Genomic DNA, 25,334 nt, shown 5'->3' with positions numbered 1-25,334 from the left:
AGTGATTATAGACCAGCTGCTAATAACTTCCCCTTTCCAAAATCTTTGAATGAGAATTGTATATTGTATATGAACAAACACTAGAATACATAAAAAATATAACCTATTGTCTGACAAACAGCGTGTCTTTTGTTCAAAGTACAGCATGCTGTTTGATATATTTTAATAAAATATATTTATACCAAATTGGAACTCAAACTGATAACTGGAGTTATTTTTCTTAACCTCATATGAGCATTAGAAAATGTCAGCCACACCACCTTACTTTGAAAGCTTAACAAGGCTGGTTTCTCCCAAGAAAGTGTGCAGTGCTTTATCTGAAATAACTTTTATAGTCTATGCCACCAACTTCATCTCTAACATGGGATGGGCAATGCTGCAAGGATCTGTACTAGGCCTGTTTTTTTTTCTCTCTCATTAACAATGATCTACCCACTGCCTTTTGCAACAGCAATTGTATCTTATATAGATGATATTTAATAAGCCACAAAGCGTTACAGAAAATGATAAAGTTTATATCACATGGGAGCACCTATTACCAACAATTCAAAATATAGATTAGGGAAAACCAGATATAGTAATCCATGAAAAGAAGACAAAAGTAGCATTGATAATTGAAATTGTCACACCAAGTGATTACAGTGTCTTATATGCAGAGAGACACAAAGTCATAAAATACCAGGATCTGCAGGCAGAAACAAAGGCAATGTGGAAGAAGGATACTCAGACAGTTTCAATAGTATTAGAAGCAATGGGTCTCATAAAAAGGAATTTATAGTCATATTCAGATATGCTACCAATACATTTAACTCCATATCAATTCCAGGAGTCATTTCTGGGCACATTGCCAGTACTGTGAGAAGCACTTTTAGCTAACATCAAAGAATGAAACAATACTAATTTCATGAACTTTAGTCATATTTTGACTTAGGAATGGGGTCCATTCCTGGCATGCTATTAGAAACCCAAAATATTTGGAGAAATTAAACTGGGTAGATGATATTATAATTACAAATGCCCATAAAACATAATTCACCTAAAACCTGCAGACAGACTTCTGCTTATTATTGAATTCCCTAAATTGCAATAATCTATAAATACCCAATATTCTGCAGTGTGCTATTATGGACACATAAAAGATGAGCCAAAAAATAGCCATTTAGGAACAGAAGGTCCTGAAGGTGCACCACTTCTAGTCACCACACTTCAAAAATATTTGTGTACTTACAGATAAAAAACACTGATTAAACAAACAAACAAAACTGCATTTTTGTAATTTTATTTAACATTTGTTTACCAGGAAATTTCGACTGGGACAGAGCCCATTTTCAGCAGAGGCCCAAGGAGAAATGCTCCAGAAGCATTCTCTTTGAAAAGTGGAAGGAAACTGGAGCACCCAGAGGAAACTCCCACAAATGCAGGGAGAACATGCAGACTCCACACAGAAGGCACTCCAGCTGAGACTCAAACTGGAAAACTTCTTGCTGTGAAGCAGCAATGCTAACTGCTGCACCACAGTGTCTTTGGTAAATTGAAAGTGTCATACAATATAGCACACTTGCTAACTACTGAAGCTAGACAATCAATAGCTATAAATGTTTTACACCCCAGTTTAGGGGACGCCTTACCTATCACGGTCTTGAAATCACCATAATGCACTGCCAGGCTGTGATCTTCAAAAAACAAAATACTATGATTTATTTAGCTGAAGACCACACAAAGAGGCATATGGTTACCTGCAGAGTTCAGATCTACTTTTCTTCTAGATTCCATAATATTTAAACTGCTGAATCAGAAATATTGCCCACCACTTCAAAGTAAACTTCTCAGCAATTACAACACCTGGACAAGCTGCAAGTTAAGGGAGGAGTCCAGCTTCAAAGATCCACATTTCCACTGTCAGCAGCCATAAAAAAATAGAGTTCCCTATTAAAATGGTTGGCTGTGTAATACCGAGTCCCAAAGCATCAAAATTAGGAAGGGGAAATACAAGAGAAAAGCAAATATTGAACTTTGTCTCCTTTAATCCTGTTTTTTTGCAAGAGGGAAAGTCCCCACCCACACCCACCAAACATATATACCAAGTTTGAGATCACCACATCTCAAAGAAATAAGAATACCCAAATAAATGGCAATCTTGGACTCTGTATAAAGGATTATTGGTCATTCAGACTCTGCATTTTGGGGCTCAACATTGCGAGTGCTAATATTTTAAATGGTTACCAAAAAAAGCATATAGTAAAACTATCCCTGCAACCTGGAATTGTCTGCCACAAAAACTGTAAGGGGCAAATAATCTTAGTATTTTTCCAAGATACTAAAAGCTCATTTAGCAAATAAATTAAAATGCAATTATTACATTGATCCTAGCTAAGTTTACCTAAAACATAAACACACACACACGCATATACACATTATAATACATAAACAATATTATATCAATTCAGTGATAAACAACAGTATTTAAAGTAAATATTGTATGCATGGTATGCATTTATTATATTATTTCAAAATGTCATTATTGTTCATCTACTTAGATGAAGTACCTGTAATTATTGTGCTTATTGACTACTGCTTTATTGCTGTAATTTATTTTGTATGTCATAACAGTTATTGAAAGTTTCATCATCCTTAATGTGTTTTGCATGCCCTCTTGTTTAAACACACGTAATATTTGTAAGTTTATGTAATTTAAGTTGCAACTGTGTACTCTAAGATGTTACTTTACCTTTTATTTGCCTGTTGGCCTGGGTCATGGTTGAAAATGGTCCTTACACCATTTCACTTACCCAGTTAACAAAGGATAAATTCATGCATTAATTTAGGATTAAGTTGTGCACAACTGTGTCTCTAGCTACAAAGAATTCCCCCAAGCATTAACCAGTACTCCTAAAAGTGAACTAGCTTACAGCATGACAGTAGTCATTGAAGATATGTTGGCTTATAAAGTAAAACACTTTTTTGAAACACTACAAAATTATATAGTATGAGGAGTATTTAAGTATCAAATCAATGAACAAAGTTAGTGGATTGCAGTACCTGTGCAAACGTCTATTTCCTAAAGAACTATTGCCATAATATGGACATCACATAGCAGATTTCAGTATCCGTGCAAACATCTATTTCCTATAGATTTAGTGCCATAATATGGATGTCACATAGTGGATTGCAGTACCTGTGCAAACATCTTAACTCCTACAGGTCTATTGCCATAATATGGACATTACATAGCTGTAATTCAAGTAGGCCGTCTGCAACAAACCCTGCTTATCAAAAGATTGGCATAAAGTTAACTGATAGAAAATCCTGAGTGGTAGATTTAGATAGGATACCCTGCAGACTTGCACTTGTATGACCTTCGTCTGAATGTGCTATCTTCATGGTAGAGTATGTAAACCTCTGTACTGAAGGCTGAATTTCAATACTGTGTATGTTCTGCATATGGACATGTTTGAAGAGTGCACAAGGAATGGCTATTGCTCTTTTCAGGTGACCTTTAGCTACTCTTATTAAAGGTCAGTCATGCTTATCATGGCAAAAATTTATGCTATTTAGCAACCAGTTAAAGTGTTGTCTGACAGGCCTTTCCTACCTTTGTGCAAAGAACAAGAGCCACTGATCTGATTTTCTATAGTCAGTATAACATCTTAGTTTTCTGTGGATGTCAAACCAGTATTGCATTCTTTCTCTTGGAATGAAAGTCTGACATTTAAAAAATTGTAGATATATGACTTGGTATAACAAAAAAGTTAATGCTACTTTTCACGTGAAAGTTTTTTTTTTTTTTTTTTAAGAAATTTCTGCCTTTCTGGAAGAGTTTATAGAGATGTTTGCTGATGAGACCTGACTGATCAGAAATTCCCACACTGAAGTGTTTGATGTTAAAAACATTTTTTTAAGAGAAAGGGGAGTACATCAGGCCAGATCACAAAACAAGTTCAAGAGATGGTGATGTCAACTTCCCTACCTTGAAATGCAAGTCCACTAGTGAAGTAATATTTTTAATTGAAGGAAGAAAGTGTAGAGACTCTTGAAAATGTTTTAGTAACAGCTGTGCTACTGAGGTAGAATGTTTGTTTTGAGATAAACTTCTGGATGTCGGCGATATTGAAGATGGTTAACCCACCCTTCGATTCGTGCAGGAATGGGAGTGGCCTGCTTGATTGACAAGGCGACAGGCAGAGTTTCAATATGTAAATGTACCATGATTGACACGGAATGCATTGTAATGTAGTATTCAGGGCTTCAAAAAACAGTTCTTTAAAGAGCAAGACATCAGCAATGCCTTTTACTGTAAAAGAAGCAGCGGGTTTGAAATTATTCTGTAATGTTTTGGCAGGTTCCTTTGCCAGACACAGCCCCTTACAAAATATTCATGCACACAACGAACTCCATCATCGTTAAAACTATTACTTTTTCTCCTTTTTCAGGGGGTCAAGCCCCCCTGCATCCCCTTGTGGGGGTGCTGCACCCCTCACGCCCCCCACTGAACAAGTGCTGTGCAATGGTGCTGCTACTGCAAACAATTTCAGCTAATAACAGTATCATTTAGATAAACAGTTTTGAGTTGGGGTGTACTCTGCCCGATTGACTGACTGAAATGTGATGTACAACACGCATTTTAGTTTTATGTCCCAAGTAAAACATTTATTTTTTAGTAGTGAACGTCTACAATGTCTACAATAAAACATTGGGTTGCTTTCGGCACAGATGCTGAATATTAATTACATTGCAATGTGTCAGGAGGGGGTTGGGCGGGGCTTTCTACTGCGCATCTGGTGGGTTAACCATCTTCAATATCACCCGGATGTCACTGCTAGAACAATAGGTGAGCATGACGTGTTATAAAGACATCATATGTAATCTGAAAGGTTTGCAACTGGGATTCACAATGGAGACTTCTTCTGGCTTTTGCCGGTTAGGGGTCACCACAGCGGAACTCCGGTCCTCTAATGATTGGCAGTGAATTTTTACGGTGCCAATTTCCCAGCCCAACGCCCACCTTCAAAGAAGGCACACCCATTCATGCATGCACCTACCTGCATGTCTCTAAACGTCACATGGCCGCGGGGAGGACATGTAGACTCCACACAGAAAGTGCTCCAGCCGAGAATCGAACGGGAGAACCTCTTGCTGTGAGGTGACAATGCTAACCACTGCACCACCGCGGCCTGAATACTGAAAAATAAGATTCCTTAGTGAATATTTTGTATCCTAGTATACTGCTCTGAAATTTCTGTCATGAGTTATGCTGTTTTGTATCTGTTGATGACTATGCCAAGCACAGTAATAAAGGAACAACTTACTTACATTCTTGCTGGGTTAAAAGATCTGTGATGATGAGGAATAAAGTGAGTGCCTGAGAGTATACAGTTAAACAGTTTTCTTTGGTATATAGAAGGATGTTGAATAACTGAAAATATGACAGACTCAATTAGCAAGATCACATTCCAGTCAAAGTACACATATCAACTATGGTGGTATGCCTTTATCTCAGAACAGTGCAAGTTTTCTGAGGTTTGGCTGTTTAACTCAAGGCAAAGGGATTAAAACCTGGACTACCCCATTAAGCTGTGAGCCAGAGTAACAGCCAAGGGTTTAACTGCTTCTCCTGTCCTAATCAAGGTGGCTGTTCTGGAGAGATATTTTACACGTAGATTTAGTACCCCAGTCAGTTCTGCTGTTTAAACTAAGAGCTCATGGTGCACAGTGTATTGTCAGACTGTCATTATATCTTAACTTATACAACAGGACTTTGTTTGCTGATGTATAATACAAATGTGCTTGTGTCTTTGTATAGTAGCAGTGCTCATAGGAACTATGATGGATGTGAGGGTACAAAAATCTAGCAAAACTAATCTCATCAAATCTTATCAAATCTGATGGGCATTGTCTGTACTTGTACAAGGTTGCTAAGGCCTGGAACTCCTTACTTGTATCCATCAGGTCAATACACTCCCTTCCATCTTTCAAAACCACACTGAAAGGCTTCCTAGCTAAAATCTGGCTCTGCACTTGCACAAAAAGTCGATAAATTATATCCATAAATGTGAAGAAGTACTTTTTCATTCCTTAAACAACCTTACTCTCCCTTCACTTACTTCCTTACTTTTTATCAAATTCTCTTCCCTGATTCTGTCTAAATATATCATAAGCCTGTTTTTCCCCACACTTCAGATTGCAATTCCTGTTTGTATTAGAGTAACTTACCTTTAATTTCTCTACAAACTATCTAAAATTTCTCCAAATATTAAATGATTGTCATATAACGTATATTGATTCTTAACCAATGTTTTTATATTATGTCTAATTTGTTATAATTATTTAAACTGCGGATATTTTTGTTTTAATTTTTGAAGATTATCAAATTATTGTTCTTAAAATGTTTTGTAATAATTTTGAGCTTTTCTCCCCAGGCCTCTGCTGAAAATGGGCTTCTACCCATTCAGATTTACCCAGTAATCAAATGTCAATAAATAAATTTCCTTGATGTTGCTTTGAAACCACTGTTGTACTGTAGAACATGAATGTAAAATACGGGGCTTGCTAGTTTTATTCCATGCCAAGGGAATTTTGATAAGGTAGCAGCTGTAAGGATTAGCATCTTAAACGTCATTGCCTTATTTTGTTATTTTTTTGGGTTTATTATCATATTACTTGGTATCGTATACCTACAACTGTGCACTGTTATTCAAGTGCAGGTTTACTGTCTGTTGTTGGATTATAAATGGTTCTTTCTGACTAAATGGATCCTTTCACTTAACACTGTTTTGGAAGATTATATGGCACAGATGAACCTGGCATCACTTTAGGATGAGATGGAAGCAGCAGAGACTGCACTGAGAATGTCTCTAAATGAAGAAGAATGACTAGGGATTGGACTGGGATCTGTAAGTGACGTTACTCTCACTTTACTGTTCAGTCCCATTTAATGTTTGGGTCTGAAATACTTACTTCCCGGGATTCAGGAACCATTGTGTAGGCTTCGTGCAAAGCCCACACTATGTTTACGTGTTAGTGCAATGAGCAGCTGCACTAATAGTATATGCATGCTACTCATCATGCTAACACGAATACAAGCACGTCCCCATGGCCGGCAACAGTGTTGGTGGGCAGGAGACTGTGTTGAGTAGCACACGCACACAAACAGGCTTGTCTATGGGCAAACCTGTTAAATGTGCTTACACGGACAGCATGAAGAGCTATATAGTGGAAATAATGCATGCTCTAAACAGGCAAGGAAAGTGTACTGAGTGTCCTGGGCAAATAAATAACACATATGAATACAGAAGTAAATAAGAGGGGATGTGAAACAGCAAAGGCAACTACAATACATGGGTTACTAGACAGGAAAAGTGTACTGAGGACAATGTGCACAGAAATCAAAAGGATGTATACAGAAAGGTGCAAGAATGGTAAATGTTCAAATTCTAGTACAATAATTAATGTAATGGTGCATATGTCACAAAGACAAATTCATAATAATAAAATTTTGCAGAATGTATGTCAGAATAAATAATGGTGCTCACAATTCCTGAGCAAATGTAGGTAAATAAATGCAGATATGATATGAATGTCATTGTCATGCTGAGTTGACATGACAATTTGCAAGGAAAGTACACAAATAATGGGATATTTGCACCGGGGTGCATTTTGTCAGTATAACATGTTGGAAAACAGGAAAGGCTCAGAAGCCACAATCTCTTTTTTTGCAAGAATAAAACCTGTACCAACAATGTCGATACTGGCCTGTGCATTAACTCTGTACACAACAGAATTAGGCCTAGCACATGTATCAGGAAATCATCTTTGAAGGGAATTATGCACCTCAATATTCTAATAGTTATGCATTCCATATGTAGGTGTTTGTGGTGTTACAGATGTGGGAGCAGAGTGTGACATACGTAAAACCCTTGAGTAAAGCACTCCTGCCTGACACAGTTATTGTGCCACCAGAACCCGACCCACCAATTCAAGTTTTGTGTTATAGATCAAGTTAACTTAGGGGATCAGGGTGGCCTCAGTGATGATTTTTTAGAATTCCTTGAGTTGAAGTGGCAGCTGAGGTTGAATGCTGCACAGCCCCCTGGCTTAAACGAAAAATTCTCCATCACCAGTATGCTTAAGCTGAGGGCTGGTTACTATTTTACGTGAAAACTTTTTTGCCAGAAAACTATGTAGTTAATGTTCTAGTATTCATACAAGTACCTTTAGGTTGCTTTTTACTATTAATATCATTTCTGCATTACAACTATATTTTCAAGTTCAACATTCTAACCAGTTTTTATTAGGGTGCGTCTTCTAATTGTTCAGAATGAGCAGATCAGTAAGTTCTTATGTGTTACATTTATATGCTGATTCTGTTTGTTTTTAACCTTAGGTAGGCAGTAACTGTCTTATATATGTTTTACACTTTCAGCTTTATACTGCTAATAACTGTTTATTAATGTGCTGGGCTTTTAACTGTGAATTGTGTTTATTTTGGGAAATGCTTTTGTTAATTGATCTGTAAATCATATGGCTGCTATGCTATGTTAAGTATAAAAGGACTTGTGGGGTTGCGGGTTCTTGTTCTGATGAAGTCCAGTTACTAGAGGACGAAAGCGCTTAACATTTGGGAATAAACTTGCTTTGTCTGAGTGGCACTCAGCTCTGAAGTCTTTTCCTTCTTACTACTTGCTCATGGTTGGCGGACTGTTTGTATTCCTGGTTCTTTACTTAACTATATTTTTCAACTCAGCTATCTGTTGTATTAATGACCATTGTTTCTTAATTATCTCTTTCACATCCTTTGTGTTCCTATTATAAGTTTTGCATCCTTTGTGTTCCTATTATAAGTCAATATATATCTACATGTTTTCATCGTATTCTTGAGACTATTAATTGTCTCTTCTGTTATCTCAGAGAAAGCAGGATTAGCATCAAGATGTCTCATTCTCTATACATTTTACTCTGTGTTCATAGTCTAATTTTTGTTATATCCCCTCTGTATAAATTAATTTGTCATTATTTCTGATTATTCATGCTGCTGTCTTATGTATTTAATCTTGCTGTATGCATCATTTGGGTTCTTACTGTGTTATTAAGAATGAAGGGTAGATGCATGCTTGTTTGATGTAAATAAGTATTTCATTTTGCCTTCTTCTTCTTATATAGTTTCTTTTTCTATTTTACAATTTTCATTTTTAATCAATGTTATATATAAAAAAATCTATTTTGGAAAGATGTACCACCATCTTAAATGTCAAGAAATTGGTTGTAGCATGTAAGTATTCAACCAAGTCATTTAAAGTCAGTAATGTTACTCCCCAAATAAGAAACAGGTCATCTACAAATCTTTTATAAAAAGTATCTGCTTATAATATAAATTTTGATCTTCAGAGAATATAAACTCCTCCCAACCATTCATCACTATATTTGTGTATATGTTAGCCTTCGGAGTACCCATGACTACTTCCTTCATTTGTTTATAGTATTTGTCTTGGAACATAAAAATAGTATTTGTCAATCCCATACTCAATAATTCACAGGTTACATTAATATTAGCATTATCAAAAAGTAGTTATCATTGATAAGTGCTTCCTTATAAATTCAATTCTGTCTTCATTTGGAATTGATGTGAATGATGAGTCTGCATCCAACATTACAAAAGAATGTTCCATTATATCAGCCATTCAACTACATCCAACATTACAAAATAATGTTCAGTTATATCAGCCATTCAAATAATTGTGTAAAATGTCAGATGTATCTTTAATAATAACATCTGATGTTTGTAGAACCATCTTTAATTGACTACCTAATATTTAGAGATGGGTTCAGTTACTCACCCCCTAATACTATAGGTCGCATAGATGGGTTATTTATTGACTTATGTATCTTTGGTACTCCATATATCACCTGTATCTTTTGTGATGGTCTATATAGATATTGTAATAATTCCATGCATATTTCATCATTCAGATGCATATTATATACAGCAGTGTTTACCTCTTAAGCAACATCCATAACTTCTCTTCTTGCAATATCTTTATATTCATTTCAATAGCATTTCAAACATCTTATGACTATAATAATCTGTATCCAAAGCAACTATACCTCCACCTTTGTCTGCATATTTAGTTACAATTTGTGTGTTATTAATTAATGATTTAACTGCTTGAATTTGTTCTTTAGTTAAATTATATTTTTTTTAGTGTTCTGCTTTATACATTCATAAATATAATTTTCTGTAACTGTTTCAAATGCAGATTGCTTAGTGGAATAAAAGTACCTGATTTATTTTAAGTTGGTGAGTGTGTATCTCATTGCTTTCACCAAAAGTAACTTTCAAATTGAAGGTTCTGACAAAAAAAATTAAATTCCAGTATTGTTTGAGAGATATCTATATTAGTTGCTTGCATAAACCTTAACCCCTTAATTAATAAAAAAAGTTTTTCATTTGTCAAATTATAGTTATAACATGATAAATTAAATACCAAATTATTATTTCCATTCATCTCCTGGTTTGACTTCTCATTATTGGACCTCAGTTCTCCTTCTTCCCTTTTACATTGCCCTGGTAACTTTTTGTCCTTTCACGTTGCAGGAATAATGGAAGTGGCTCCCACTGTAGCAGTGGAAAATCCAAAGAATCCAGAGCTGTTACAATGTTAGAATCAACTACTGTTTGTTCTTGTTTCTATGGCCATTGTTATGCCTGCTGTACCACTTTTGTTTCCTGCATTTGTTTACTTGAAAATGGCTCTGCCTCTGGTGTAGCAGAATTGCTACTGGTCCATGCAAACACAGCTCCAAATTTAAAGTCATTAAAGTCTCCGCTTAACTTTAGTTTTTTTCTGGTTTCTATTAATCTTTTTTCAAACGCTGTCAATTTGTCTACTGTTTCATATAATAGCATAAAAAGATCATTCAGCTCTATGGTTACAGTCAACTCTTCATAAAGATCTATCATCTCACCTTTCAGCATATTTTTTATAGGTTTAGAAAACAAATTCATCGTCTGCATATATTGTATCGAGTAATTTAAGTTGATGGCTTGCCAGCATTTCAGTAATTCTGGATACTTATTATTATATGTTGGCATCTATTTAAACATATAAATGAAACAACTGATACACATTGATTCAAATTTATGATTTTACACGTTATATATGAATACATAAGAGGAGGTGATATAGTTAATACAATGGAGAAGGAAAAAACTAAATGGATAATTAGATTTAGAGAACAGCCACATCCAGGTTTAAATGAAATGCTCAACATTAAACCTATATTAAAGGAACTACATAACCAAGCAAATTAATTCATGTCACTTTAAAGTTTAATTAACTTTCAAATTTTAAATTTAAGTCATTTGATTTTAATAACATATAGATAATAAATGTGATTGATTGAGTTTTTAATGCCTGAAGAAACTGTGTACGAAAGTGTAATATTTATGTTAATAAAGCTTTATACTACTTGACCACTTCTGGTAACAGATAACTTCTTGTTTAGAATGGATCCAAACCCCACACCATGATGCAATGTATTCCTCAGAGCTATGTATTGGCAGCACTTGCCACAGAAGGTAGAAATGGACATTGTCACAATCAAATTAAATGAGTCTGTGAATTAAGAAAGGATCCCTGATAATTAATAACATATCAGCATGTCAGATTGATGGCAATTAAATGAGTATGCTCATGTACACACAACTGTGATCAGTCTTATACCAATGTGCTATGGTCAAGGAAGGTTACTCCTTATGTCTGTACACATGCCACCCAAGAACTGGAGCACACTTGTGTACCAAGGTAGCACTCTCACCATTAATCACTGACAGAATAAATGTATACTTTCAGGAAATCCATAACTATGTTCACATGTGTTCATGTAATAAATCAAGTGATAAGAGTGATCTGATGTAATGGTTATTGTGTGACATCAGTACATTCACAAAAGATGAATTATTGTGCTTGGACTGAACATCAAGTTGTACAACTCGTTCAAATAACAAGTGGCTATTAATCACATTTTTCACAGTGGAACTGTTATCACAGCTGTTGAACTCCACCCATGTGAAGTCGTTCAATTAGCTGTACTTTATCTGTCCATACATTTTAGCTGCTAAAAGTTGATGAGGAAGGCCTCTACCACTCTATACATGCAAAACATAATTGAGGTGGATGTCTTTCCTGCAGAAGAGTTAAAAACAGAGATGCATACAGTTACTCAATGACAGTTCAGAACACTTGCCTAACAGTTGATAAAATCAACACTATAATGGGATCAATGTATATACCATGGTATAAGAGCATCACTAATTATAATATTTGTGGTCATATGAAATCATTACTTTATGTGCATGAATGAAGGAATATGTGACCCTGTAATTACTTAGAAAGATTATTGCAGTATGTAAGACAAGAGTACCTGATGCTAGGTATACACAAACATGCCTGTAGCCCTCTGCTATTGTCAGTGTGATGGTAAAAAAACAATTATGTACAATACAGATATAATCCTGTATTGGAAAACATGCCTTATAGGTTCATAGGTTCATAGGTAAGTACTAGGCTTTCTGCCCAAGGGCATTTATACGCCTAGCCAGAATATGTTGGCTTTCGCCACCCCCCTTAGATTAGTTCCCTGTGCCTCGGTCCAGCAGAGCCATTAGTTCCCTGTGCCTCTGTCCAGCAGAGCCACTGCAGTGATCTCCGGGGTAAATTTTCTGATTCCCATCCAATCGTCAAGGTTTCTCTTGAAGAGTGTTAGTGAGGGGCTCTGCCTAATGTAGACTGGAATCCTGTTCCAAAGCATGGGGAGTCTCTGGGACAGGAATCTATCCCACCAGCACATCCTATTTATCATTGTGGTGAGGTTTAGATCCATAGAGCGTGTGGTTCTTGGGGATTTGTTTTTTTTTTTAGGTGGAGCATGTCCATCAGTTCTGGGTAGGACATGGCCTTGTGTGTCAGGCAGAGATCACCTCTGAGTAAGTGGTATGCAACCGAGTACAGCTGGAGTTTCTTCAGTCGGGCTGCATAGGGCATCTGTTTGAGACCAGTAATCCTCTTGGTGAGGTACTTCTGTGGTCTTTCCAGCTGTTGCAGGTGTCTTGTAAGGTACATCCCAGATGGGGCATTGTACTCTATGATGGGTCTAAGGAGTGATGTGTAGAGGGGCACAATAACCTCCTTTGTTCTAGATGTGAACCCTTTTGTGATTAGGTGGGCCACATAGAAGGATTTTCTAACCACCTTGACAATATGATTACCAAAGGAGAGATTACTATCTACTTGGGTCCCCAGATCCCTTATTACATTTTCTGTATTTAGGGGACTACCACGTATGTGGTAGTTCACGGGTACTTTGTTTTTTCCAAAGGGGATGACTATGCACCTTTTGGCATTTAGCTTGAGGCCATGATTTTGACACCAGGTATCCGTCTCAGTGAGACCCTTCTGGAGGATGTCTGTATCAGCTGAAGAGTCAGTTATGGCTCCCAGTTTGCAGTCATCTGCGAACTTGGTCAGCCATAGTCCTCCTGTGCTTGCCTGTACCTCTGAGAAGTAGAGACTGAACAGGAGGGGTCCTAGGACTGAGCCCTGGTTTAGAGTCGGACCTAGAGCCTGCATCTCTCACCATGTGGGTTCTCTCCGTGAGCCAATTGGCAGCCCATCGCGTGACGTAGGGGTTTATGTTCAGGCTGGTGAGCTTGTCTATAATACCAGAATGGGGAATGATGTCAAAAACCTTTGCAAGGTCTAAGTAGGCTGTGTGGACCTCCTTTCCCTCGTCTAAAGCCTTGGTAATTGTCTCAAAGAAGTCCACCAGGTTTAGGAGGCATGATCTGCCCTTAACAAAGCCAAACTGGGTAGGGTCCAATGTTTGAAGGTTTCCAATGTCTGTGTTAATTAATTCCATGATGATGCTCTCCATAGCCTTGCAGGCCAGGCTAGTCAGGCTTATAGGGCGATAGTTCCCAGGGTCCGTTGTGGCTCCACCTTTGTGGAGGGGGATAACTGTTGCTGTGCTCCACTCTATGGCTATGTAGCCTGTAGAGAGGCTGAGTTTGAACAGTGTGTTTAGGTGAGGGGTTAGTTCATTTTGGAGCTCATGTAAGACACAGCCTGGGACACCGTCTGGTCCCATTGAAGCTGTATTGTTGACTTTGGATAGGACTGCTTTATCCTGTGTGTCAGTGATTGCTGTGGCTCTACATTCTTCTGGTATGGTTATGGGCCCTTTAGGGGGTGAGGGGGGGGGGGTGAAGTTTGCACTAAACCTGTCTGCCAGAATGTTGTCAATATCAGTCATTTCAGTGTATTTTGTGCCATTCTGCACTAACTCAGAGCAGATCTGAGAGTTTCCACTTAGGTTCTTGACATAGTTAAAGATTGCTTTGTGGTTATCTTTGGAGTACTTGGCAATTTTTCTTTAAAAGCTAGCCTTGGATGATTTTATGAGGGATCATAGTTTCTTGCTGATACTGATCAGGGATGTCTTTCCTTCTTGGGATTTTACTCTTTTCTGTAATAGTTTCCTCCTTCTATTGTATAGCTTGTTTATGGCAGAGGTCCACCACACTGGTTTCCTTTTCTTGGAGGAGTGAGTCTTGGTTTTGCTTGGGATAGCACGATCCATGCATTCTTGCAGGTGCTCATAGAGTGCCTTTGCAAGGGATTCAGCAGCTTGGACAGTGTTGTCCTTTAGCATTGGGGCTATGAACCTTTCCACCTCGTTCTTAAGTAACATGAAGTTTGCTTTTGAAAAGTTTTTGACGGTGGTTTCCTTGATTCGGGGTGGGGGCGGAATGTGGATATCCAGAGTGATTAGTCTATGGTCTGATCTAACCAGTGAGGGTTTGACCTTTGGTGTAGAACATCGGTCACCCATGTTGGTGATGACCAGGTCCAATATGTCACCTCTGGTGGGGGTGTTGACCAGTTGATCCAGGGCATTCGAGTTTATAAATTCTAGGAAGCGTTGGGCAAGGGAGTTTGTACTTGAGTAGTTCTCCCAGTTAATGTGTGGGTAATTGAAATCACCCAATATTAGGGTGTTTGGTAGGACCTTCATATTTTCCAGTGTCTCCAGAAATGCAGAATGGGGTCCTGGGTCATGGTGGGTGATCTGTAGCAAGCTACAATTTGAATTGCAGTTTTGCCCATTGTTAGTTGCACATTGATGATCTCTGAGGCATTGTGCTCTGCCACTAACCTGGAGGTGTGGGTATCCTTGATGAATATGGATACACCCCCACCATTTGTGTTTCGGTCTGGGTTCTGTGGCCGAAAAGTATGGTATGAGTTATAGCCCAGTAGTGCTGGGGTGCTCTCTGGAGCCTTAAACCAGGTTTCTGTTACTGCACAGATATCAATGTTCTCTATACTGAGGAGTGCCTCGAATGCATGCATTTTGAGGTTTAGACTTCTGGAGTTGAGTAGCATTACCCTCAGTTTTTGGTTACTTGTGCTAATTACGGTGGTGGGTTTGTCTTTTGAGCCTTACTTAGACAATAACATATATTACATCATATTGGCACAGTAGTGCAGTGGTAGCATTGTCACCTCACAGCAAGAGGTTCTACGGTTTGATTCTCAGCTGGAGTGCCTTCTGTGTGGAGTCTGCATGTCCTCCCTGCATTCGTGTGGGTTTTCTTCTGGTGCTCTGGTTTCCTCCCATGTTCAGAGACATGCGTCTGGAGCATTTCTTCCCGAGCCTCTGCTGAAAATTGGCTATGTTCCAAGTTGGATTTTCCCAGTTAACAAATGTTAAATAAAAATCTTGTGTCCTCAGTCCTGAAGAGGTGTTTCACTGCATCTGTGATGGAATGACAAGCTATTCAAATCACAGCATTAGTCTTCAATACAACATTCCCAAAGGAAATACAGAATAAACACTTGTAACAGGAAACAACATCTACACATGAACATATCACATGGGTGACAGCACTGTAAACAGGTATGCTGACTGTAAGCAGTGACATTGGGCACTGAAATATATAGCTCGCATCACAGGCTAATGGATGTTTGCTGAAACACAAGCTCAAATCCAGATTTATTTGACTGTGACACTGCATATTTCAGTGTATGACATCACCATTGTATATTACCTTCATGTTTCAACAAAAAGGTGGTTGTAGAGCATAAGCACACTGTATAGACATACATCATATATATATATATATATATATATATTTGTAGCTTGTTCTGCACAGTAAGAGCAAGAAACATACAATTAAATGACTTCTACAGCTATGTGCAATTCTAAATTTAGTCAATACTAAAAGATGCAAGATACTCCAACATTTATTTTCATTCATACACGTGCAATCAGACGAGTCTCACTGCTGTATTTGAACCCCCTATCTATTAGCCAACACAATGTACAAACCAGTGTATTATACACGTGCACCACAGAAGAGATCTGATTTTAGTGGTGTGAGAAAGCATTAGTGAAATGATGACATCATCGGTGTTTTGCACACAGTATGCATTTCTGGACAGACTGAAAAAAGGGATGCGGGATTGCTCTAATCATAGGTTCATAGATTAGTACTAGGCTAACTGCCCTTGTGGACCATTTTAAGCCTAGCCGGTTATCCCTTGTGAGACTCAAACCCTGCAGCTTATGCTTGTAAGGCAAGCACCTTAACCATTAGGCCACCCTCCCAACCCAAAAACAGCCTCTGCAAGGCTCAAACCCAGGACCCTGCACACCATAGCCAAAGTGATTTACCACTAAGCCATGTCAGATACGTAAAGTGCTCCATTACGTATGTACTCCATACACACCCAGATGTTTACTGCTGTGAGATTAGAACTCCCTACTGATCTTGCTATGTAATAAGGTCATATTTACTCAACTCCATACACACCCAGATGTTTACTGCTGTGAGATTAGAACTCCCTACTGATCTTGCTATGTAATCTACAGGACACAGTACTTAACTTCATGTCAATTTTTCTCACAAGCATGAGTGAAATGAGCACACTTGTTGAATTACTCCTCCTGAGATGCAATGCACCCACATCAGACAGACAAGCTGATTGTTGTGAGATGAGAACACCCTACCTATCTAGCTGTACAATCTACAACACACAGTACTTAACACAAGTGTTACTGCAGAAGTCTGACTTTTATAGTGTGAGAGTGCACTTTATAAGGATGACATCAGTGTGATATTGCAGAGAAAATGATGGTGGGAGAAGAGTCTGAAATTAATGAGGGCTCACCTTGCAGTGTAAAATTAAGTCCAGGCTACTACTGTAGTGTGGACGGATGTAGCTAAGGTCATATTTATACAACACCATAAACACACACATACACACAAGTTGACTATGATAAAATGACATCCCCCTATGTAGAGGACACAGTATTTAACTCAAGCACCACTACAGATCTGACTTTCATAGTGTGAGAGTGCACTTTTTGCAGGATGACATCACTGTGGTATTGGAGAGAAGATGATGGTGGAAGAATGGTCTGAAATAGATGTGGACTCACCCTGCAGTGAAAAATTAACTTCAGGCTACATCTGTATTGTGTACAGCAGTAGTTAAGGTCATATTTACTCAACTCCATACACACCCAGATGTTTACTGCTGTGAGATTAGAACTCCCTACTGATCTTGCTATGTAATCTAGAGGACACAGTACTTAATGGAAATGCCACCACAGAAGGCTGTCTTGCTTAGTGTGAGAGTGCACTTTATACAGGATGACATCATCAGTGTGGGGTTGCAAAGACAATGATGTTAAAAGAAGGGACTGAAATTGATGTGGACTCACCCTACAGTATAAAATTAAAACTAGACTACTACTACTACATTGTAGACAGAAGTAGTTAAGGTCATATTTGCACAGTTTCATACATAAACACAAGTTGACTGAGTGAGATTAGAACCCGCTACCTATCTATCTATACAATCTAGAAGGCAGAGTACTTGAAGCAAGCATCACTGTAGAAGTCTGAATTTCACAGTGTGAGAGTCCACTTTATGCAGGATGACATCAGTGTCGTGTTGCAGAGAAGATGATGTTCAGAAAAGGGTTTGAAATTGTTGTGAACTCACCATACAGTGTAAGATTAACTCCAGGCTACTACTGTATTATTGACAGCATTAGTTAAGGTCAAATTTGCAAACTCCATACAGATACAAACACACACAAGTTTACTGCTGTGAGATTAGAACCCCCTACCTATGTAGTGACACAATCAAGAGGACACAGAACTTAATATAAGCTCCAATGCAGAAATCTGACTTTACACTCTGACAGTGCAGTGTAGTTAGGATTATCATCTCATTCTGTGTCAGAGAAGATATTGTGATGCTGAAGGTTTTGTGCCAATCCATGTTTGTAAGGTCAATGTTATGATCAATAATGCATACCTACTACTGATTTATGTCAGCTATGCTGTCATTAGTGTATACTGCAGAAGTGAGAGTGACATCTACCTACCTGTCTTGTGTATATTAGACACACACAATTGTGAAACACAGGATTGAAAATGAATCATTCGTGGATTATCATGTTATGATGATGGTATGGAAACCTTAATGAATAGTACTGATATTAACAATGGTATGTGGTCATGCATGGCCAATGTGGACTGTCAATACCAAACAATACTTAATGTTCCAATGCAAAAGGATAAAAAAAATGATGAGTTATGTGCGTCAAGGCTGTAAGTCATCGTATATCATTTGTGTCAGTGCTGCAGTGTAGGCCCAAATGTCCAGAGTGAAGCGGTCAGTTAACTACACATTTCACTGCATTTCACAGTTTCCACATAGTAAAGTAATATCATCCAGTGGAAATACTTACTTTTGTTTAAAATCACTTCCTATAAAGCAATTCTGAAAAATGTATCTGCGCAGATTTTGGCAAAGTGATAACGAATGTATGTGCATACTTTGATGTGTTGAACTCAAACTGTGAAGTACCAGTGTTTAGTGGTGTTCAGTTGTCTCCATGGCAACCTTTGCACAAATAAGAATCACACAGGAAATGTTGTGATTCTGATTACATTTACAACAGATTGGTTTTATCTTCACATTTTGCATACATGTGCGCTGCATGTTTTGTTACACCTTTCAGTGTTAACTCCAAAGCTCAAATCACAAATGAAGTGTTGTGTTTGCCTTCCCCATTTGCATAACAGTATGCTATGAGTAAACAGAGTTCTCTTTTAAAAGAAATTAATCACTGCATTTGTTGTGCCGTCTACAGCGCAAATGTAGTTTGGGACAAACTAAGTTGTCCTGGTTCCACGAGCAGGGATAAAGGGGTGGGGGGTGGGTATAGAAGTTAAGAATTAATTGGAGTCTTTGCATGTAGGTTAGATAGTGGGATTGTAGTGGTGAAAGGGTTAAAGAGAAAGGGAGAGGTTAAGGGAAGTGATGTAGGGGAGGGAGGGACTTGTAACAGGATTAGGTAGCAGGGATTAAAGGAAGTAGGTGCATTTTGGCGTGAGTTGGTGGTGAAATAACAGCTAGCTCACGTCCAGGTGACCTGTAGGTATTGTAGATTCAGGTAGGCCTTGGATGGTGGGGAGAGAGGGTGCTAGGCTAAATGAGTTAGTCCCGCCCTCTCTCTTTTTTTTGTGTTTCTCTTGTCTCCTTCAGAGGTTTTGAGTGGTTAGTGTTAGTGAATTTGATGGGGGGATGGAGTTGGGGAGTCTAGGGTTGTGACAGGAATTTGTAGTATGGAAGTTTTAACGAACCAAACACAGGAGCACAAATTAGCAAAGTATCAACCAGCAGACCACTAGCAAGTTGCTGGATTATACTTTGCTAGTTTGTGCACTTACAACTTGCTTGTGGTCCACTGGATTGCTATTGTGCTGCTGGTTTATACTTTGCTAGTATGGAAGTTTGTTGAGAGGGTTACTGAGAAGAGTATGTGTGTGTGTGTGTGTGTGTGTGTGTGTGTGTGTGTGTGTGGGTGTATGGTTGGCATGTAGTGTCTGTGCTTGGCTTACCTGGGTACTGGTTTTGATTCCCTGGGGGTCTGGTAGGCATGGAGTTGCTGAGGTTGTTTGCTGGTGGTCCAGTGGTGTCTCCAGTTGATTCGCTGGGCCATCGCTGTCTTGGTAGTCGATAGGGCCATGCAGTCGCGTGGCAGCCATGTGGCTCGGCGACCTGGTGGTTGTATATCCTGGTGGTCACGGGAGGCTATTTGGGTCCTTTTCACAGTTCTGGACACCTTAACATTGGGGTTAGTGGGTAGAAGATCTCCTCAAGCTCCCTGGTGAGTTTGTACAGTTCTGTGGCCATTCTCTGGTCTCCTGGGTCAGGCTGCTGGTTTTCGTGCATACGCACTTAAGGTAGTGGCCATTAGGGCTAATGAGTAATGGCTCAACTGAATCGTTTGCATTGGTGGTAGTGATTGGAGGATCCCTTAGTGCTCCCTGGTGGGTTCGTGCAGTTCTGTTGCTGTTCTGCGGCAGTTTGTTCGGGCCTCCGGTTTGTGCATGCGCAGTTGAGGCAATGGCCGTTAACTCTAGTTCGGCCAAGGGTTTTGCTGCACAACGAGGAGAAGTAGGGGATTTCAGGCTCGTTCGCTGGCTAGATTTTGCTTGGGATTGGTTGTGCTTCTGCAATGGAGGTGGGTAGAATATAGGCATAAGGGTTTTTTTTTTTTTTACATCCAGTTTGTTTTATCTGAAATAGGTTAGTAGCTGAAGTGAAGCATGTGTAGCTGAAGTGTGAATTGTATTTCAGGGAGCTGTAATATTTTAATCCATGGATGTGAATGTATAAGTGCAATAGTTTAGTGGTTAGAGTATATGATTTGCATGTAGTTATTCAGGGGGTTGCTCTCAGCTGCAGGGTACAGGTAGGTAGGAGAGTTGGTGGAGAAAGTTGGTGCATAGGGCAAGGCAACATAATACAGGTTGGGGGGGTGGAGTAGGGCAGTTTGGTGTTTGGTTCATGGAGCAGCATTAATATTATGTGTTTCTTTCTTACAGATGGCTAATTTACCGGGACTATGTCAGTGATGGCAAGCTATTGTGGCCCAAGAGAAAGAGTTGTTTCAGGAGGTGGCGACGTCTGAGGTGGTAATGGAACCGGAACAGACTGTGGGTCAGAAGAGGTGGCACACCACGGTGAGAACCCCAGCTTGGGGGAAAAGACAGCAGACAGTGAAGCAGGTGGTTGCAATGGATACCCCAAATCCCAGTATGTCTCAAGATGAAGGTGCAGATAATGGTTTTACTTCAGCAGTATTGGCTGGGAAGCTAGGGGATAAGGATTGTGGGGGGGTAGGGATGAAGAGGACCTGTTAGTTGGGGACCTCGGTGGAGGATTGCAAGTGATAGAGGGTGCTCAGAGATGGCTGGCACAGGGATCCAGGTACCCTGTCAGAGATGCAACTGGGATGGGTGTAGGTTCCGGGGACAGTTTAGTTTTGGACTCAGAGGTAGGCTCTGACTTTGGGCTGCAGCCAGGGGACTGGTTAGCCACCCAATCTTTGGGACAAGAGGCAGGAGCAGTTTTCCTGACTCTGCACATTCTGGGGTTGGTCAAAGAAAAAATTTGGAAAGGCAAATATGTGGATATGTTTGAGCTGATCGATGCAGAAGGGGTCGAATGGATTAATGGAGGTGGAGTCATCTAATAGCAAGGATTTGCTGGCAGCTTTAGTGGCATTGGGAAGGAAGAGGGTAGGTAAGCTTCACCCTAGGACATGGGATAATTGGGTGGTTGGCTTTATTTACTTTATGGAGGTGCAGCTGGAGAAGGACGGGTCATTGGCCTTGCTTCTTCTAGGATATTTCCTTACCATTCGGGAGGCACAATGGTTAAGGCTGGGGAATGTGTGACTTTGGTATGATCAGCGTTTCTGCAAATGGAAGGCTGTGTATCAGTCACTACGTTGGGAAGTGCGTCAACCGGATATATGGTTAGCTATGATGATGGATAGTTATGGTGGCTTTAACAGAAGAGTGAGGGAGAAGCAGCGGGTATGTGTTAATCTTTTAATAGTGGTTCTTGTTCATGGGTGGGGTGCAAATTTGCACACATTTGCTCAAGATGTGGAGGGAGTCATTTGGCCATTTGCTGTGGTCGGCAAGACCTTTCCACTTGGAATTTGGTGGGCAAAGCTTTACCTCACAGGGGTTTCAACCGGTTCAGGGTAGGGGTAATTTTCATGGGTTCCAGGGGCTTGGGTTCTTTAGAGGCAATAGAGGAAGAGGTGCCATTCCCTATTAAGGTGGAGGTTCTGCAGGGTATGCTTTGCCAGTTTCCTGGCCTTGCCATCAAGAATGAGATATTACAAGGATTGCCAGTTTCCTGGCCTTGCCATCAAGAATGAGATATTACAAGGATTTTAGTGGGGGGTTCCTATAAAGTCCCACCCCTCCCATGCAAGAACCAGCAATCAGTTCAAGGTAAAGAGGACATCCTGGAGGTTTTGGTGGAGAAGGCATGTTAGGTGGGGCGTTTCTTGGGTCCTTTTGACAATCTGTCTTTCAGTAGTTACAAGGTGTCACCTTTGGGGTTAGTGCCGAAGAAACTGGCCGGGGAATTCAGATTGATGCATCAATTGTCGCATCCAGAAGGGAATTCAGTGAATGATTTTATTGCAGATGAGAAGGTTAGTGTGCATTATGCATCCTTGGATGATGCTGTGCAAGTGATTAGGGAATTTCGGGAGCCATGGCTGGTTAAGGCTGACATTGAGTCAGCTTTTCGTTTGTTGCCTCTTAGGAGTGAGGATTGGCTGTTACTGGGGATGAGGGTAGGCGGTAAGTACTACTTTGATAAAGCTATGCCTATGGGTTGTTCAGTGCCATGTGTGACTTTTGAGAAGTTCAGTATGGTATTACATTGGATTTGGCAGCAGAGAGTGGGGGCTCAAAAGGCAGTGCATTATTTAGATTATTTTCTGCTGGTGGGTGAAGGAAGGGTAGGAGCACAGGGGGTTGTGGGAGTTTACAAGCATGTGTGAGGAGTTGGGGGTACCATTGGCTCAGCATAAGATGGAAGGTCCAGCGAGAGCCTTAGAATTTCTGGGATTAATGGTTGATGCGGAGTGGGGACTGTTTTGTCTACCCGAGGATAAGATAGAGAGGCTTTGGTTGGCTATACATTTGGTGCTTGGCAAGGATAAGATTCGGATTCGTTCAGTCATGGAGTTGTTGGGGCTTTTGAATTTTGCCTGTTGAGCTGTGCACCCAGGGTGAGTCTTTTGTAGGTTGGTAGCTTATATGTTGAATAGAGGTCGGAGTAAACACTACTGGGTTAGGGTGACCAAACTGATTCGGGAAGACTTGGTGTTCTGGGATGGTTTTGTGTAACAATTTAATGGGATCTCGTTCTGGCAGTCGGATTGGGTGGGGCAAGAGGAACTTCAGTTGTTTATGGATGCAGCTTGGGGTGCTGGTATGGGGCCTATTTTGGGGGTCAGTGGTTTGCGGCAGAATAGCCTCAAGATTGGAAGGGGGAATGGAGGCGTGATGTGGCCTTTCTAGAGTTGATGCCTATATGGGCAGCTTCTGTTGTGCGGAAGGAGCATTTGAGGGACAAATAAGTAGTTTTTCGGACAATATGGCTGTGGTGAGGGTATTACAAATGAAGAAGGCTAAGTTGGGCTTGTTGTTGTTGGTATTATGTAAATTGTTTTTGCAGAGCCTCTTAATAAATTTTTCCTTTACAGGAGTGCATGTGCCTGGCGAAAAGAATGAAATTGCTGATAACTTGTCTCGATTTCAGTTTTGCAAGTTTTGAGGGTTGGCTCTACAGGCAGAGGAAGTGCCAGAAACCCTGCTGGAGGAGGTTTGCAATCTTGGGTCAAGGTAGCCAGGCAGTTGGTGCATTCCTGATCTCTTTCTATGAGGAAGGCGTATGGTAGAGCTCTTTCTGATTTTAATCAGTTTGTTTTGCAGTTGCCAGAAGAGGAGGGGGTGTGGTCAGAGGAATTACTGTTGAGATACAGCTCATGCTTGGAGGATAGGCAAGACTTTGCAGACGGTCAAGGTGGGTTTGGCTGCTATTAGGATTTTTGCTAAGGTAGCGGGGTTGCAAGATTTCACCAAGTCTTGGACATTAGGGCGAATGTTGAGGGGTTGGGGGAGAGTGATGGTGGAACATAGGGACATTCAATAGCTGCTTACAAGGGTTATATTGAAAGTTTTGTTGAGAGGGTTAGGGTTGTTACAAGGGGGTCTTGGGATTACTTCATATGGGGCATGTTGTGTACATGGTTGTATTTTGGCGCCTTCCCTGTTTCTGAGTTGTTAGGTTCTTTATGTTGGAAGGATGTTACCATAGGTGAGGGAGGTGTTACTATTGCATTAAGGAAGAGTAAGACAGATCAATTGGGTAGGGGATGCTTGGTGGTGATTAAATCTGACAGTCCAGTAACGTGGGCTAACGAGTTCAAGAGGAGGCGGAAGGGGAGTGTAGATGAGTTCATTTTTTTGTTCAATGGATGGGAAGGTGGTGTAGAGTAGTAGATTCATATGTTTGGTGAGGAAGATTTTACATTGCATGGGATTTCCAGCAGACAGGTTTGCAGCTCACTCTTTTAGGATCAGTAGGGCTTCAGATTTAGCTAGAGAGGGTAGTTCCATTGAAGTGATTAAGCGATTGGGGAGGTGGTCTTCAAATGCATTTTTATCATATATTAGATAAAGTCATTGGCCTGATTAATAACTTTCTTTTCTTTTAGAGAAGCAGATTATCATCTTGGGGCATTCGTATATCCACTGGGCGGAGAAGCATGGGTTAGTCAGGGAAGATGGGATAAATTTGGGTTTATCACATTTAGGGTGGTCAGTGACTTGGCATGGGATTAGGGGTCTTAGGTGGGATAGGTTGCTGCACGAATTCGAGAAGGATAAATTGAAGGTGGGGTGTCCTTGTATATTAGTAATTCATTTGGGGGCAATGATTTGGGCATTCTTTTCAAAAAGCAGTTAGTGGATATTATTCTTCAGGACATGCTGAGATTACAGGCATTGTACCCGGGTATGGAAATTGTGTGGTCAGAGTTGGTTCCTTGTTTGTGTTGGAGGAATGCTTATAGTTATAGGGCGATTGAAAGGGTCAGGAGGTTCATCAATCAGAGATTGGCTAGGCAGTTAAGAATTTTGGGGATGCATATCATTGAACATAGAGATTTTGGGGATGGAGAGGAGGTCTGGTATTGAAAGGATGGGTCCATCTTAATGAGGTAGGACTGGATCTGTTTAATCTGCATTTGAAGCTCTTTTTAGAGGGTATGGTTGGTGCTAGGGTTTAGGAGGGAGAACAGCCTGGGGACCAGGCTGGTGGCAGAGAAGAGGGACAGGATTGTCCTCTTCTGATCCTCCTCTAAGGAAGGTGGTTATT

The sequence above is a fragment of the Protopterus annectens genome, chromosome 3.part0, assembly GCF_019279795.1.
Source record: "Protopterus annectens isolate FY-2018-M chromosome 3.part0, PAN1.0, whole genome shotgun sequence".
Taxonomy (NCBI): domain Eukaryota; kingdom Metazoa; phylum Chordata; order Ceratodontiformes; family Protopteridae; genus Protopterus; species Protopterus annectens.
This window is presented reverse-complemented; position numbering follows the sequence as displayed.